Here is a 16341-nt window from a genome sequence, read left to right as displayed (position 1 = left end):
GGTAATCCTCTATGCACACAAAATGACGATTGCCACCCAGTTTCCATCACGTGCGGAAAATAAAGATTATTTTCCGGCGCGTGTAGCAGACGTATGTAAAAAATGAAATTACCACCCGGGCCTCGTGGTAGCCGGGCGGTAACTCCAAATTGACGCATGTTGGGCGCATGTAGGCACCTACGCGGCTTAGTAAAAGGGCCCCTAAGTCTTCGTTGTTGATTAGACTTCTATTTTCAGGCATTCTCTGATATGCTGTCCCCTTGACAAAGCACTTGATGCAGGCTTTGAGAAATAAATTTCTGATAATTTGTTTGCTTCTATTCTGTCTTAGCCCTACCCAAACCCATTTCCTCCTGGATTCTATATATGATGCCCAGATTTGCGTTACCCAATTTGTACGCAAACCCGAAATGCACGTACAAGCTAATTGCTTAACAAGCTCAAAAACACCAAAAATTGGGTGCTAGCAACCAATTCTTGATGTTAATTGGCACTCATTAATATTTGCGCATGCATCTGGCTGCAAGCTATTCTATAAGGCAATGCACCTAATTCTCATAGTGCATATCTCGAAAGTGGGTATGGCCATGAGAGGTGCATGACCAGGAGCGTAGCTACGTGGGGCCATGGGGGCCTGGGCCCCCGTAGATTTGGCCCTGGACCCCCCTGCTGACGACCCTCTCGACCCCCTCTCCTGCCGCCAACCCGCCGTCAACCCGCCTTTCGCTGTCTGCTACCTTTGCTGGCAGGGGACCCCAACCCCCGCCAGCTAAGGTCCTCTTCTTCCTTCGTTCTGTTTCTGAGTCGGATGTTGAGAGGGTCGTCGGCGGGGGGGGGGGGGGGGGGGTCAAAGTTGTTGGTGGCGGTGGTGGCGGGGGGTGTCGGCAATGACGGGGGGGTCAGCGGTGCCAGGGGGGCTAAAATGTGCCCCCTCACCTCGGGCTCTGGACCCCCCCTCCCGCCGAAGTCTGGCTACGCCCCTGGTATGGACGTGTCAAGAGTGTTCATAGTTTTAAAATGCTGGGTCAGTGCATCCACCTTGGGCACAATCATTTACACCAGGTTTCAGCAAAAGAGTAAGCCTGGTGCCAAAAGCATTGAGATATGTTACTGATGATCTATTATTTTGTAAGCTGCTGAATTTGATCAATCCCTCGCCTGCACTAGTTAGCTCTTGAGCATGTTAGATACCTTTTTTGGGGGGAGGGGAGTTGTCCATTTCTTGTGTTTGCTCATATTACTTGCATTGTACTGTAGTAATTATTTCCTGTTAGCCAAATTGAACCCAAACTTGTTTAGGATAATGTGGGATATAAATGCCTGAAATAAATAAATAAAGGGTGCAGTCCCTTTACAGGATAGCTCTGATTTTTTTCCAGCACCTAATTTTGAGTGCCATTTATAGAATCCAGCCCTTTCTGTTTTTCTCAGAAGCCCCCAGGGCAGTGGCGTAGCCACAGGTGGGCTTGGGTGGGCCAGAGCCCACCCATTTATGGCTGAGGCCCACCCAACAGTAGCACATGTTTAGTGGTAACTGGTGGGAATCCCAAGATCCGCCAGCTGAAGATTTCCCCCTGATGGTAATGAAAACGCTACTCTCCACAACATCGGCACCTGCGCATGCTCAGTTTTCAGTGCATTCCTGCTGCCAAGGTGGAAAGAAGCGTTTTCCCACCAGCTGAGATTTATTTTTTTTTTTGGGGGGGGGGGGGGGTGGTGGGAGAGAACACTTGGTGCCCACCCAATTCTTGCCTAGGCCCACCCAAAATCTGTTGTCTAGCTACATCCCTGCCCCAGGGAAGTACAACATTAAGGAGGCAATTCTAATACAGGTTGCCAAAATTTAGGCACCAAATTTCTGTGGGCTATTAACCTATTCCATAAGAACACTTATGTGCATAAGTGTTCTTATAGCACACTGGTGTCCACTAGCAGTGACATACCTACCTTGGTTGCCACCTGGGGCAGAGCACCCCCTTCCTCCAAGCAAGGGGGTGCACTGAGCAGTCGCGTGGCTGTCGGCCAGTCCCCTGCCCCAGAACAAGAAGTTGACTTCAGAGGGGGCAGGGTACTGGCAAAACCAAGAGCCGCATGACTGCTCAGCCCACCCCCTTGCTGCCTGTACCCGTGATGGATCGCTCGCACTGCCCTTGGTATGCCAGTGTGCAAATTTATTTTCTTCAAAAAAACAGAACCTTCACAGAAGAACAGGCTGACACACTTAGAATACAAATCTAGATAATTGACTGTGAGGCGGGAAAAGTCTTAGGGCATTGTTTACTAAACCGTGCTGTAGGCGCGCTATTGTTTTTAGTGAATGCTAAAAATTAGCACACACTAATGCTAAAGACACTCATAGGTATCAGGGCCATAGCCAGACCTTACGGTGGGAGGGGGGCAGAGCCCGAGGTTGGGGGCACAGTTTGATTGCCGCCCCGCCGCCCCGCCGCCCCCCCACCGCCACACCTCGCTTCGCCTCACCTCCTCCCCCCACGCCCTGCACCTCTTCACACCCCCCTTCACCTTCTCGCAACCCTCTCACCTCGCAAACAAATACCTTTGCTGGCAGAGGTCCCCAATCCCCGCTAGCCAAAGCCTTCTTCAGCGCCGGTCTCCGGCTCAGCCGCGTTCCTGCCCTGCTCTTCTTTCTTCTTGCTCCTGTCCTGTGCACGCTGATGCTCCTTCTCAGTTTCACGTAAAGGAGCATCAGCGTGCACAGGAGAAGCAAGAAGAAAGCAGGACAGGAACGCAGTTGCACCGGAGACTGGCGCTGAAGAAGGCTTCGGCTGGCGGGTGTTGGGGACCCCCTCCAGCCAAACCAGGGGCCCGGATGAAATTTGCAAGGGTCCAGGCCCCCCTTGCCCCCTGTAGCTATGCCCCTGATAGGAGTATATGGGTGTCTCTAGTATTAGCGTATACTAAATTTTAGCATGTGCTAAAAATGCTAGCGTGCCTTAGTAAACAGGACCCTTAGACTTCTTTGCAAGCCAAAGCCTACTGCACCTTAAACATGCAAAAAAAAAGTCTGTACTTATGTGAGCATAGTTTCAAAGTTTAAAGTAATGGTCCTATTTAGGAAGTGTATACTGTCTATCAATGTGCACATTTATTTATTTAGATTTTGCTCACACATTTTTTAGTAGTAGGTCAAGGTGAGTTACATTCAGGTACACTAGATATTTCTCTGTCCCAGGAGGGCTCACAATCTAAGTTTGTACCTGAGGCAATGGAGGGTTAAGTGACTTGCCCAAGATCACAAGGAGCAGTGGTGGGATTTGAACCGGCCACCTTTGGATTGCAAGACTGGTGCGCTAACCACTAGGCCACTCCTCGTCTATGACTGGTGTAAATTGCCTTAATGAGGCATTTATATACATAATTTACAGTATTCTGTAAGCTGCTTTCATAAATGTTGGCCAGGCATATGACACGCCCATGCTCCCAGATCTCCCCCCCTCAATTACACGCTAAGGGCCACATTCTATATATGGTACTTAGAAAATCTGTGTGGAAAACATTTCCGCCTACGCTTATTCTATAAGTGGCGCCTAGATTTAGGCACGGTATAGAATACGCTTAGTTGATATCCTAGCACCTAAAACAGCACGCCTCCATTTACACTGATGAAAATGTGACGCAAATCCCAGCAGATAGATTTAGGTGCAGAGGGTGTAAATTTTTATGTTTCAATTTGTTTATTAAATTTTTACATTTTAACAAGAATATACTTGTTATTGAAATACAGCCATAATAAAATTTATACAGAAATAATAACATTCCTTAAGAAAACTTCTTACAGAAGTAAAATCTACTTCAAAAATAGTATAATTTCTTAATTAATTATGATAATTATTGCTTCCTTAGACCTCATTTTTGAAGGAGACGAAAAGAGTTATGGGGAAAATATAACAATAATTCACAAAAAATAATTAGGTGGCGTAATATTCCCTTGTAGTATTACAATTGTTTAGAATCTAGAAAAGATTTAAGGGCTTCTGGTGAAAAAAATGTATATTTAACCTGACCCAGTCTCACAAGGCACTTGCATGGATAGGCCAGGAAAAACATCCCTCCTATCTCAACAGTTCTTGATTTCAATGCCAAAAAGGCTTTCCTCCTCTGCTGAGTTGATTTTGTAACATCAGGAAAAATCTGTACCTTAATACCCCCAAAACAGGTTTTTAAATTCTTAAAATACTGTTTCATTATGTTATTCAAGTCCTGTTCGAATATTAAAGACACTATCAATGTAGACCTTTCTGTTGTCTCAACAAGTGTTTGTTCAAGTATAGCTGAAATGTTTCCAGGATCTATATTCATAAGTTGAGCTTCTTGAGTTTTCCCAATCTCTCCTTTAGGAGTAGGAATATAATATAACTTATTAACAGGCGGTATAGCTTCCAGAGGCATTTTCAACACCTCGTTCAAATATCTCTTAAATAGATCTAGAGGAGTAATCCCTAGGAGTTTGGGAAAATTCAGTAAACGTAGATTTAGCCTTCTATTAAAGTTTTCAACTTGTTCCATTCGTCTCCAAAGTTCAACATTATCTTTCACCACATTTATTTTAAATTCTTGTAAAGAGTTTACATTCTTTTGAATAACAGTCAGTTTTTCAGCTGTTTCTTCTTTTAGCAGGTCTACCTTTGCATTTAACTCACCAAATCTCTTATTAAAGTTACTGACTTCACCCGATGTTTGTTGTAAAGTCATATCCATTCTGTTCAGCTTTACCCAAATCATTTCAAGATTTACCTCCTGCGTTTTCCTTGAGGTTCCTACGACCTCTGCTCCCAGCGTCTTCTGTGGAACTTCCCGACCCTCACCGTGGATCTCACCCGATACACTTCCGGTAGGGCGTTGATCCACATCGGTACTCGCCATCGAGGCTGGGCAGGGAGGTTTACTAGTAGATGGTGGAGAAAGAGATACATCCTCTCCCAGCGGGACCTCCACTTCCCCAAGGAGCCCCGCTATGGGATCCACATCTCTTCTTGTTTGGGAAATCGGGCTGAAAAAACGCTCTAGTCCCGTCCGAGTCAATGAAGGAGCCGAGGTAGGTGGGGGAACTATCCTCGTCAACCCCTTCCTTTTAGTATGGGGCATATTGTCCGCAAGAGTTTTCTCCCGGGCTGGTTCTCAGAGCGACTTTTCGGCGCTGCCTGTTACGCCGCCATCTTGAATCGTCTCCCCAAGTGAGGGTGTAAATTTTTGAAACGCCCATTTCCCCACCTACAACCTCACCCCTTTTTTCCTGCATGCATTAGAATTTAGGTGCAGTGTATTACAGAATACGCTTAGGGAGCTGTGCACGTAAATTCTCAATGCCAATTAGTGCTCGTTATTGCTTGTTAAGTGATGATAACAACACTGATTGGCTTGTTAAGCCAATTAAGTTACATGGTCGTTACAGAATATGCAAATCGGTTAGCGCTTCGGGATTGTCGTGTTCTAACCGATTAGCACAGGTTTAGCACTTGAGTATCTACTTCCTACAAATAGATGTCGGTAGGGGCTCATGCACTAATGGCCATGAGCTAATGGGAAAATTATCACATGGCCATTAATGGAAAAATCTAAAAGTCAGCCATTTTACCCCTGCAGTAAAAATGGCCATAGCACACGGAAAGGGCCATAGCACCCACATAAGGGAAAGGGAAATGGGAAATAAGGGCACGCCAAGGCCACTTTTTGCCACAGCTTAGTAAAAGGGTCCCAAAGCGTTCACTTACAAGTGTAAATGGCAGTATTCTATAAATCTAAGCATGCAAATGGCGCTTAAATTTAGGCAATGTGTTATAGAATGAGAAGGAAAACGCTTGTATAAAAATGAGAAAAAATGGCAACAGCCAGAAATCTATGATGGTTATTTTACAAACATATTCACGTTGAAATTGCAGTATTTATATATATATATAGCTGCTATTTACATGAGAAGATCCACACTTTTCAGAGATTTCAAAGGGGCAGGTGTGGCCAAGGCTTAGGTGGGACTAAATCTACATATGTAGTCCCCATTTTAAAAAGGAAACACACATGCATGAGCAAAAATGTCCACATTGGGTTTTGTACCAGCTCAAAGGAAAGCATAAGTATTTAAAAAGTGCTCATTTTAGCCAGGGCATTGCATGAGGGATTAAGGGAGTCATTCTTCTTAATCCTATGTAATTTCCCCCTTAAACGAATTAGTGCTCATAATTGGGTGCTAACAATCAATTTTTGGTGCTAATTGGCATTAACTGGAATTTACGTTCACATTTTTATAGATGCTATTCTATAAAGATGTGTATGTAAATATTTCTGTGAGGATCCAAAAAAGGAGGTGACCATGGGCAGTTCAAGGGCATTGCTGGAATTTAAACACAGTTACAGAATAAGGCCGATCCGGATCTAATTTAGACATAAGGATTTATACCAAATTTCACTTGGTGTAAATACTCGTATCTGAAATTCATTACAGACCATGGCGCCACATGCTATTCTTTAAACAGTGGCCAACTCAAAATGCCCTTCATAGAATTCTGCTTAGCGCTAATTTTTTTCAGTGCCAATTTTTCCGCATCGTAGACAAAATATAACCCTTTAGACTAGTGTTTAGATTGAGGGGACCTCTTCACCCTCCTTCCTGATGAGACTTTTCAGGGCTCTCTTTCATTTCATGGAGGAGTAGCCAAGTGGTTAGTGCAGTGGACTTTGATCCTGGGGAACTGAGTTCAATTCCCACTGCAGCGCCTTGTGACTCTGGGCAAGTCACTTAACCCTCCATTGCCCCTGGTACAAAATAAGTACCTGGATATATGTAAACCGCTTTGAATGTAGTTGCAAAATACCACAGAAAGGCGGTATATCAAGTCCCATTTCCATTTCCCTTTATGATCACCTCCAACATGAAGCCAACTTAAAATTGCAGGCTGACTATTTATTTAATACATTTACATCCCACATATTCAACCTTGTTCTTTGTAGGTCACAAAAAAAAGTCAAACCCTTCAGCAATCAATCAATAAAACTTTACAGTATTTATCTGTATAATTTTGTAAAATGGTGCGGCTGCATGTGGAAGTTGTGAAGTTGTATTAATTTTTCAATGTGTATATTGATAAAACGGCTACTTCCACTGCAAGTGCCAGCAAATACACATGCACTACTGCAGGTATTTTAAAAAGGCTCTGTGTCACAAGAGTCTTTTCTAAAATACCACTGGAATTGAGCATCCTGGACGTCTCAATTCTGATCTCTTCTTTCTATGGAAAATGGAGATCCACATCTTCTAATGTCCAAAGTATGACATATAAATTCCTAGATCTAGATGTAATCATGAAAAGGTAGAACTAGATTTAGATTAAGCCATAAAGATGTGTTGTATAGAGAACAATGACTAGGATATGGTTATACTGGCTGTTTAAGCTATTTAATCTATTCAGGAAGGGAGGAAGAGTGAGGTTATTATATATAATATAAATAAAACCAGAACATAAGAATTGCCATAATAGGACAGACTGAAGGTCCATCAAACTGAGTATCCTGTTTCCAACAGTGGCCAATCCAGGTCAGAAATACCTGGCAAGAACCTAAAAGAGAAAACAGATTTTATGCTGCTTATTCCAGGACTGAGCAGTGGATTTTCCCATCTTAATAATAGCATATGGACTTTTTTTGTGTAGACAATTATCCAAACCTTTTTTAAACCCTGCTAAGCTAACTGCTTTACCACAGTCTCTGACAGTGAATTCCAGAGATTAATTACATGTTGAATAAAGAAATATTTTCTCTGGTTTGTTTTGTTTTAAATTTACTACTTAGTAGCTTCATTGCATTTTCCCTAGTCCTTGTATTTTTGGAAAGAGTAAACAAGCAATTCACGTCTACCCATTCCACACCACTCAGTATTTTATCGACCTCTATCGTATCTACCCTCAGCTGCCTCTTCTCCGCTGCACATTGAGCAGAGGGTTTCAATGTATCATCAATAATGACAGATCTTTTTCCTGTGTGGAACCTTGCATCACGTATTAAAACAACAGAACTGCAGGGTTTACAAGGTAAGGAGGAAGAACTATGGTTTAATCTGGTAAGAGGGGAAGGAATATTATTTATGTTGGATTGCAGACCTCCATTGCAGACGGATAAAGAGATAAATTGTGAAATAAAAGGTGCTATTGGTGATTTTAATCAGTGGAATATTAATTTGGACATCCAGGGGTCCTTGTACTATGGCGTGCCAAAAAATGGGCTGCGCTAGTATAGGCATGTGTTTTGGGCACACACAGATCCATTGTTCAGCACGACTGTAAAAAAGGCCTTTTTTAACATTTTTTGCCGAAAATGGACAATGCGGCAAAATAAAAATTGGCGCATGTCCATTTTGGGTCTGAGACCTTACCGCCAGCGATTGACTTAGTGGTAAAGTATCACACGTTAACCATGCGGTAATCATCTACGTGCATAGAATGATGACTACCGCCCAGTTTCTGCCGTTATTTTCCAGCGCGCGTAGTGGATGCGTGTGAAAAATGAAATTACCACAAAGACCACGCGGTAGCCGGGCGGTAACTCCAAATTGACATGTGTTGGGTGCGTAAGCGCCTACGCAGCTTAGTAAAAGGGCCCCCAGTCTTTGTTGTCTAGAAACAGGAAGATCCTGAATTTTTTTGCAGGAAGAATTGTTCTGCAGCTCTTAGAGTTTACATAGGAGCGGCTGACACTAGGCTTTGTGCTTACAAATGGGCAGTATTTTGACATTCGAGAAGGTGATGATCACCTGGGCTGCAGTCATCGCTGGTGTGGTTCGCTATTTAGAGCGCAGGCATAATCTTGCTGCACCATATGCCTGGAATAGGCTTCCTGAGCCCAGGGCCGCCGAGAGCCAGGGCCGGGACAAGACCGCCCCCGGCCCCCCCACCCAAGGTCACGCCCCGCCCCCCCACCCGAAGTCACCGGGCCCCCCTCCACCCGAGGTCGCGTCGTGCCCCTCCCCACCCGAAGTCGCCGGGCCCCCCTCCACCCGCTGCCGGGCCCTCTGAACTAACATGAAGCGCCTTCATGTTCGCATCGCAGCAAGCAGCAGCAGCAGGGCAGACCTCTCCTTCCTTCCGTGCCCCGCCCTCACGGATGTTACATCAGGCGAGGGCGGGACACGGAAGGAAGGAGTGGCCTGCCCTGCTGCTGCTGCTTGCTGCGATGTGAACGTGAAGGCGCTTCAGGTTAGTTCCGGGAGCTACGGAGGGCGGGCCGGACTACAGCGGCGCCGGCCCCCCCCCTCCCCGGAGGCCCGGGCCCGGGGACTTTTGTCCCCCCTGTCCCCCCCTCTCGGCGGCCCTGCCTGAGCCACTTCGTCAAGCTCCATCTCTAGCCGCCTTCAAATCCGGGCTAAAAGCCCACCTGTTTAATGCTGCTTTTAACGCCTAACATTTTCACTTGTTCGTAACCTTTATCTTATCTTCCTCACTTCAATAGTCCCTTCTTCCTATATGTCCTGTCTGTCTGTCCTGACCCTTATCCCTTATTTGTCCTGTCTGTCTGTCCAAATTAGATTGTAAGCTCTCTTGAGCAGGGACTGTCTCTTCATGTTCAATTGTGAAGCGCTGCGTATGTCTGGTGGCGCTATAGAAATGATAAGTAGTAGTAATGGTTCATTCAAAGCAGAGGGTCTCAGACTCCAGGAAACTCAGGGGCCCTTTTACTAAGCTGAGTAAGCATCTATGCACACCCAATGCATGCCAAAATGCAGTTACCGCCTGACTACTGTCTGTCTCTTGTGGTAATTTCATTTTGGTATGCGTCCGATACGCACATCTGAAAAATAATTTTTATTTTCTGGCTTGCGTAATGGATGTGCACCAAGTGGCATTTGGCGCACATAGGTCATTATCGCCCAGATTCTTTACCTCTAGGTCAATGGCTGGAGGTAAGGTCTCAGACCCAAAAGGGACACATGGCAATTTTCATTTTGCTGCACATCCATTTTCGGCAAAAAAGACATTTTTTGTAGATGCGCTGAAAAATAATTCTGCGTGCGCCCAAAACACGTGTCTACACTACCGCAGGCCATTTTTTAGCGCACCTTAATAAAAGGAGTCATTATCTGGATGGGAAAATCTAGGGGAAGCAAAAGATTAGTGGAAAAAAAATGAAATATTGCAAATGCAATTTATCTTTTTGTTAGGAACATAAATAAAGGTAAGTGGGAAAGAAGACAATATGGTTTTCTAAACAAGTAGATGAAAAGATAAAGAAAAAAGGGTAATGTGTGGAAACTACAAAAGATCACAGAAAGATTAAAAGAGACAACAATATCTGGAAAAGCTAAGAGAAGGTGAGAAAGTAGTAAGGGAAGTAAAGATGCTAATGGAAGGAAAATAGTTAATATAGTAAAAGAGGCGGCAAGATATTCTAGATAAGAAAGTGACCAGAGGAAGTGCAAAATTGGCACTGTGATAGTCAAAGGTGAAGGAAAGGAATATGTAGGGACTGATAAGGATAAAGTGCAATTGTTTAACAAATATTTCTATTCAGTACTCACTGAGAAAGGGCCAGCTCTAAGGCCACTTACACAAACTGACACAACTAGAAATAAAAATGAGGCACATTTCAACCAATTTTCAGAAGAGAAAATGCGGGGAAGAGGATTGAGGAAGGACGGAGGAAGATACCAGACCATGGGCAGCAGAATGCCTTGGGCTGCCCCTGGTAACACAAGCCACTTTTGGTGCACTGAAATGTAACACACCATCAGTTATGCCTGCATGGACATGGTGTAACTGTTGGGAGCATTAGTGTGGCAAGAGTAAAGTAAGTGAGTCAGTTGGTGCCTCCACCCATACTCACTCATGTTCTTCCCAGTGGCACGCCTCCTAGCATTTATGTGTCAGACTGTTTATATGCACCTGTATAGAATGACATTAAACACACTTATACACCTAATTGTGGTATTGATTATAATCGTACTGGACAAAACGTAATCTCCATCCCTTCCGACCCTTCACTTATACCTCATACGATCACTATATAACCCTGTATCTGTTATCAACTGACTAGGCAAACGCCTCTGATGGTGCTATGTAAGCCACATTGAGCCTGCATAGGTGGGAAAATGTGGGGTACAAATGCAACAAATAAATAAATTGCATATTAAGGGCCTTATTCTAAAAAGGTTATGCTCCTAAATTTACATTCCTAAAATTTATGCTGCTAAATTACGAGCATACTCAATGCTCCAAAATAGATTGTACTCCTAATTTAGGAGCATGAATTTTAGGAGCGTAAATTTAGGAGCATAAATTTAGAGCATAAGCTTTATAGAATAAGGTCCTAAGGGCCGTATTCTATAAAGGATATGCTCCTAAATTCAAAACTATTTAATGAGCCAGAAATGGCCACTGACCGGTTAAATAGCATATTAGTGGGAAATAACCAGTAATCTCCTGCTAAATATCCACGGTTAGCAGCTAGCCGCTAACTAGTTATATCACAGAACATAGCCGGTAAGAAGCGGATATGCAGCGCTTAACTGGCTTTGTTCAGCGGTTAAAAAACGTGATTTGAAAGCGCAAAACCGCTCCGCAAAAAACTACACTGACTCCCAATCAAAGAACGCATTACTTTCAAAATCAGACTTGATCGACCTACCAAATAGAAACACATCCGAATCAACACGAACGTACCTAAACCTGCACTACCCAAGCTGCAAAGGACTCGAATACAAATCAATCTACACATCCAGTTTTTCCTACATAAGCACACAACTGTGGAACACATTACCAAAAGCCTTGAAAACTACGTACGATCACCTAAACTTCCGGAAAACACTAAAAACTAACCTGTTTAAAAAGGCATACCCTACCGATCCAACATAAATGCCTGATCTCTGCAACACAACAAAACTAAAGTACATAATGGACATAACACAATTCTTCCGTTATACGATGCCCTAATGTGGCTGTGCCACATGAACTTTATCTTACCACAACATCACTTTGTATTTGTTCACACCGGAGTCTGCAAATGCCTCTCCGGTACTATGTAAGCCACATTGAGTCTACAAATAGGTGGGAAAATGTGGGATACAAATGTAACAAATAAAATAAATAAATAAATAAAATAGGTTGCATAAATAGCAGGCCTATCTTTAAGTGCTAAAATGTTAACCGGTTAGTGCTGAATATCAGCTTAACCAGTTAACTTTTTAGTGGATAAAACACCCTGGATATTCAATGCCGGTTGCCAGAAACGGTTTGGCATTGAATATTCAATATCAAGCCTAGTGTGCTTACTTTTATGCATTCTGGACTAGATTCAGTAAATAGCACCCAAATCTGGGTGCCAAAAAAAAAAAAAAATTCACGCTGAATGCTATTCTATAAATGGCATTCTGAGTTGGGCACTGTTTAGAGAATAGCACTTAGAGCTGATTTCCCTGAGAACTTTTGGGCACAAGGATTCACACCAACTGAAACCCTTTGTAAATCCTGGTACATAAATTAGGCGTGGATCCCCTGAATTCTGTAATACTGTGTGCATCTTTAGTGAGCGTCCCTGATCCACCTATGCCCTTCCAATGGTCATGCCCTCTTTTCAGTTGCATGCTCAAATATTTTGCGTGTGCATCTTTATAAAATAGAACTTAGCAAGATACATGTGCAAATCCTAATTAGAACCAATTAACTGCAATAGTTGATTGTTAGCACCCAGATATTGCTAGTTATTGGCTCATTGCTCAATTAAAATGCACATGCACCTTGGGTGCATGACCAAATATGGTGCAATTTTGGGCACCATGTATAGAATCTGGGGGTCTGTGTACAGGCATTTTCAGGGGCCTAGTTTGGGCAGCAAGGACACCAATTTGCAATGCATGGTTTATTTTATAAAATATGAGTGTACTCACTTTGAACAGTTGAACACATTATCACTCGACCATCAGTTTCTTGGTTTTTGATGGCAATATAACCCTTAAATGAATTGAAAAGCCTTATGGTTGGCACTTGCCAGACATACTGTCATTATTTTAACATTGCCTAATTGCAATTAAACTGGGGCACAGCTAGGTGGAATGAGCTGCCAAACAGAATTGGGACTAGAGTTTAGGAATCTCTGATAACAAGGGAAATTTCATAAATGTCATCTAAAAGCAAATTGTAATAATTTTCTTCTATGATTGACCTTTCTCACTGGTATAGAAATGAGGAAAAGTCTTCCAAACCTGGCCCACTCTATATTTGTATGTTACCTTCACACTTTTTCTTTTCCCATTTGCATCTGTAATCCTCCTCCTGCCTCTGGGGTCCTTTTACTAAGGTGCGCTGAAAAATGGCTTGCGGTAGTGTAGGCGCGGGTTTTGGGCTCATGCCAATCCATTTTTCAGCGTGCCTGTAAAAAAGCCCTTTTTAAAATATTTGCCAAAATGGAGATGTGTCAAAATGAAAATTGCCGCGGGTCCATTTTGGGTCTGAAACCTTACCACCAGCCACTGACCTAGCAGTAAAGTCTCACGCGGTAACCGGGCAGTAATGACCTACCTACGCCAAATGCCACTACACGCGCCAGAAAATAAAAAAATATTTTTAGGGTTTGCATAGCAGACATATGCCAAAAATGAAATTACTGCAAGGTACATAAATTAGGCGTGGATCCCCTGAATTCTGTAATACTGTGTGCATCTTTAGTGAGCGTCCCTGATCCACCTATGCCCTTCCAATGGTCATGCCCTCTTTTCAGTTGCATGCTCAAATATTTTGCGTGTGCATCTTTATAAAATAGAACTTAGCAAGATACATGTGCAAATCCTAATTAGAACCAATTAACTGCAATAGTTGATTGTTAGCACCCAGATATTGCTAGTTGTGGTAGCCATGCAGTAGCTCCATTTTGGCACACGGGTGCACGTAGACACTTATGCGGCTTAGTAAAAGGGCCCCCTCTGTTTCCGCAAGTTTAGTGGTTTCCCCTTATTTCCTTTTCCTATAACCGACCTTAAGAAGAGGGCTATGCCTTCAAAAATTGTGTAAAAGTATACTGTTAGTTACTAATAATCACCTTTTTTTTCCTTTCCTTTGTTTTCCTTTCCTTTGTTTTCCTTTATTTTATTTCTACCATATTTGTTACCTTTAAAGTGGACTAACATGGCTACCACACTACCTTACTCCTTGAAATGCAATTTCTGGGCCCTCTCAGAGGAGATGAGCTCAGCTTGCTGGTGTCTGGGGAAAGAGCATCTTTAATCCCCAGCCTCGCTACTCTCACAACAGCACAATAAGCTCTTGCCATGCCGTTTGGGCAGCATTGTTTAGCAAGGATTCTTCGCCTCACTAGCCCATTTCATGAAATAATCCTTCTCGAAGACTAGGAAAGAAAAGTGCCAGGGGAACCTTTCTAAACCTTCTATTTCCAGAAAGAAATGCAGGTCTTTGTGTCCAGCTCTCACATTTCTCAAAAAATAAAATTATGCGCCTGCTTTTAAAGCACTATTTTAAAAAATTTGTTTCCTATTTAAAATGTATTTAATTTCAAGGACATGATGTAAGGTTTTAAAATAGAACCTTTGTCTACAATTCTCCCTGCTGAAGAAATCCAAAATAGTAAACATAATCTCTGCTTTACTAAATTAAAATGTACATAAGGAAACATCTACTCTGTGCAATTAATACATGAATATATTATTCATTTCCATTATTGGAATTGAGACATGCAGGTCAGTCACGTCTCAAATTTCACAAATATTTTGGAACAAATCTTCTGACATGGAGCCTATTCTAAAATACAGGAGAAATTGACATCTATACTCCAAATGCATGGAGCATAAACATCCAGTTTAGAAAAATAAACATTGAAAATATTGACGGGTTCAAAGCCGGCACATACCTGGTTACCTTTGCAATCTAAGGGGCCCTTTTATAAATGCATGCTAGGGATAAATGCGTGCTAGGGTTTTTAGCGTGCAATAAAAATAAGCATGTGTAAAATGCTAGAGAATCCCATATATTCCTATGGACATCTCTAGCATTTAGTGTGTCCTAATCATTAATACACACTAAAAACGCTAATGCGCCTTTGTAAAAGACCCCTTTAGAAACATAGGGCCCCTTTACTAAGCTACATAAGCGTCTACATGTGCCCAACGTGCGCCAAAATGAACTTACCACCTGACTACCGTGTGCCTCTTGCGGTAATTTTATTTTTGGTGCACGTCCACTACGCGAGTCTGAAAAATATTTTTTATTTTCAGACTCGCTTAGCGGACACGCGCCAAATGGCGTCTGACACGCGTAGGTCATTGCCGTGCAGATTCTTTACTTCTAGGTCTATGGTTGGAGGTAAGGTCAGAGACCCAAAATGGACGCGCAACAATTTTGATTTTGCCACCCGTCCATTTTCAGAAATTTTTTTTTTAAAAGACATTTTTGGTACATGCGCTGAAAAATATTTCTGCGCATGCTCAAAACCCACGCCTACACTTCCGCAAGCCACTTTTTACCACGGGCTTAGTAAATGGACCCCATAGCCGTCTATTATCCAGATGTTGTCACAGTGACCGGTTTCCCTTACCAGTTTGGAATTTGTGGGGTTACAAAAACCACTCCTCTAATCCCTGCAGTGGAGAGCAGCTCAATAGCAGTTGTTACCAAATCCTAAATATGTTTAGTAGCAGGTGTAATTCCCAAAATTGATCTTTTAGGACATAGATGTTTAATCCCAATCTGAAATGGGAAATAAGTTTCCAGGAACTTGCCACACTCGTGTCCCACCTAAAGCGTGCCCGGACCACGCCCCCTTGTTATTTGTACACACTCAGGTTTGGTACTCCTTTGTAAAATGGGGACTTAGATGCTTATGTAAATAAACTTTTAAGGGGGAAAGTTATTGAAACGTATTAGGGCCTTCATTCGTATTATTTGCCCATTAACGTGTTTTAAAGGGCCCTAATGCAGCTTTACTTGAATTACTGCAGCAATATTTAGGTCACCACAGATTATATAGTAATGAGATGCAAAATATACAAATGCATCTAAAGCATCTCATTACTATGTAAAAACCATAATGTAACTTGCGGTATGCACTGGGTATATACCACAAGTCACGTTATGACCAGAACATCACAGTAAAACAACCTTTGCCAAATTCCGGGGTTGTTTTATCATGCTGGGATCATCAGACCTCAAAGTTATGGAGTTTAAAGGGGCCATCGGAGCTTCCCTTCAATCAAGCCCCCAACTCCTTGATCCAAGTTACAACCCCCCTAATCCAGGAGCAACTGGGATACCTCCTGCATTAGGATTAGGAGGGGGGACTTGGATCGTGGGAGATGAGGAGCTCTGATGACCCTGTAAAATGTGGCCCAGGAAC

The sequence above is a fragment of the Microcaecilia unicolor genome, chromosome 4 (genome assembly GCF_901765095.1).
Source record: "Microcaecilia unicolor chromosome 4, aMicUni1.1, whole genome shotgun sequence".
Classification (NCBI taxonomy): domain Eukaryota; kingdom Metazoa; phylum Chordata; class Amphibia; order Gymnophiona; family Siphonopidae; genus Microcaecilia; species Microcaecilia unicolor.
This window is presented reverse-complemented; position numbering follows the sequence as displayed.